We start from the raw sequence: 2,511 nt of genomic DNA on the forward strand, positions 1-2,511 counted from the left end.
CACTTGCAACCAAAATGCAAATTCTTCACAGATTTGGAGTACAGAGGCAACTTTCTCATGGATCAACACACAGAACACCTTTTATAGACTCAGTGAATCAGGGAAAGAACTCATCTTTGTCTATGTTGGTGGTTGAATTCTACTTTTACCTCTCCTATGGACTCAGTCATAATTTGAATGTAATGGTTCACCTCTCTTCTAACTTTCCTCACTAGGAAATAAATTAATGATAGTATAAAACAATTTCATTAATGTATTATCAAAAAAAACCAGCATTTGTAACCATTTCATGGTAGGCCAAAAATTTACCTTTCTTCCACAGGGCTTTATTTAAAGCAAGTACAAATTACAAATATAAATGCAATTTCTATGTGTCCACCTACAACACATTAAAGGGCCGGTGTAGGAGCACTCAAGCATTTTAGACATACTGATTTACAAATAACTGGTACCTAATTACAAAGCATTCCTTCCCACTCAATAAAGTGGGTCCCATTAGGACCTCTGCTAGATTATAACTTTCAATCTCAACTGAGTTTCAGCATTGTTCAAAGACCATAAAACAAAGTTCCTTTAAAATAGTCTATGATTCACTCTTTTAATCAGTTCAGACGGGATATTCTCCATTGAGGGAAACTTTAATGAGTTGGTGTCTCACTGGAAGTATTCTTCTCATCCTTTAATTGTTTTCTCTCTTCTGGTGCCCACTCTGGGTCTCCTTATTACATACTGGCACCTCCCTCATGTAACTGGGAGGAAGAAGAATGCAAGTGAAGGTCAAGTCAGCCAAACTTAATGTTTCTTGGACAAATTTGGTACAAAATTTTAAAGTTGTAGATGGGAAATTAAAAAGTTATGAGATAAAATATGGTGCATCATCTTTGAATTTCAATTATGTGTGCCAATTTACCTGGTAGTCATATGTAAATAAATAAACAAGCAAACATAAAATTTAGAATTAATGGTTTATGATCTCCATCCTATAATTTAATTTACCTGTAGAACCTTGAACAAGTTATTTAACCTCTCTGATTCTTACTTTGCAATGTGAATGATGGAGATGATAACATTGTCCATATTACTCATATTTATTTTTAATCTGCCCCATTCAGAAAAGGATTTGAGTCCACTGACAAGTCTACAAATAGATGAGAAAACCAAGGTAGTTGGAAAATAAGAATAAGGAAAAAAAAGGAAGCTGAAGTAAATTCAGACCACCAATAAATAAGCTGCTAGACTTAGTAGAGGTGAACTAAGTAAAGAATGTAGAAGAGTAGATTACAAGATATGCACAATCTCTAAGTATTTAAGTTTTCTCAGTGGAAGCACAATTCTCCTTTGTCTGAGGGTTTGAGGGACAATTTCCCTGTGGATCCCTATTGAGGTGGGTGCTGGGTGAGATGTAGGTCAATGTCCTCTATCATATTTGCATAGAGGACACAATATCACATCTCATGACTGCTGTTTCCCTTATTGTCCTTCTTTGCTGACCAGTGGTGAACTCATCGAAAGGCCAGTCAGCTAACACAATTCTCAGTGATGGGGGTGCCACAAGGTGCAAGAATCAGGCTCCCTGATGGTCTTGCTTGATCCAAAAATCAAATTTCAGATAGAGATGTAGATGGAAGACATATCTTTTATGCAAAATTGCCCCAATCATATTCCTTGCAACTTAACTTTTAATAAAATATGGACAGCAAAGATATTATGGTAATCTGACCTGACAAGACACAGAGTGCAGGTATTCTAACATGCAGAAGGGAAGACTGGGAGCCTAATATGAAGAATAAGGAGCTGAAACAGTCTTGAACAATGGTCACCCCTCATCCCATCTGAAGTGCCCTGGGGAGTGACCAAAGCCTAAATTATCAAATTGTTCTTGGCCTGGTCCAATATAGAGAGACGTGAACAAACAAGATCCTAACGTTCTATGCCTTGGGAGCATGGCTGTGACGTTTCAGGCTTGAATGCTTTCAGAGATTTAAAAAAAAAAAATCTGAACCAAGCACTAAGGAACATCAAGGTTTAAGTAATACATCTTGATGGATTAACTGCAAAACATACCCCCATGTAACTGAATGGTTTGACTGGCTGAGTGGGATTACTGCATGTGGATCCTCGAAATGTGGGGTTTTTTTTAATACATATATATTTTTTGATTTCAGAGAGTAAGGGAGAGGGAGAGAGATAGAAACATCAATGATAAGAGAGAACACCCCCGCCCCCGCCGCCGCCAATGGGGATTATGCCCATAACCTTGGCATGTGCTCTGGGAATCAAACCATGACCTCCTGGTTCATAGGTGGACACTCAACCATTGAGCCATGCTGGTCAGGCTCGAAATGTTTTGAAGATTAAATGAGATAATATCAGTGAAAATATTTTGTAGAGCGCTTATGAAAATCCTAGCTATTATTGGAATCTTATTTGTGTAATTGATCAATAATGGGTTCTGCTATTACACAGGCTTGCCTTAGTAAAATAAACAGCCCCAGCCAAGCTGGTGTGTGT

The 2,511-nt window shown here is 37.7% G+C and overlaps 1 protein-coding gene across 1 annotated transcript in view; it reads right to left on the reverse strand.

The window, feature by feature from the left end:
• The window catches only part of LOC102252163 (dedicator of cytokinesis protein 8), a gene marked incomplete at its 3' end in the record, with an annotated part of 65,014 nt that overhangs the window by 4,347 nt on the left and 58,156 nt on the right, over positions 1–2,511 (reverse strand). The gene's annotated exons all lie outside the window — the stretch shown is intronic.

Source organism: Myotis brandtii, unplaced genomic scaffold (assembly GCF_000412655.1).
Source record: "Myotis brandtii unplaced genomic scaffold, ASM41265v1 scaffold672, whole genome shotgun sequence".
NCBI lineage: Eukaryota > Metazoa > Chordata > Mammalia > Chiroptera > Vespertilionidae > Myotis > Myotis brandtii.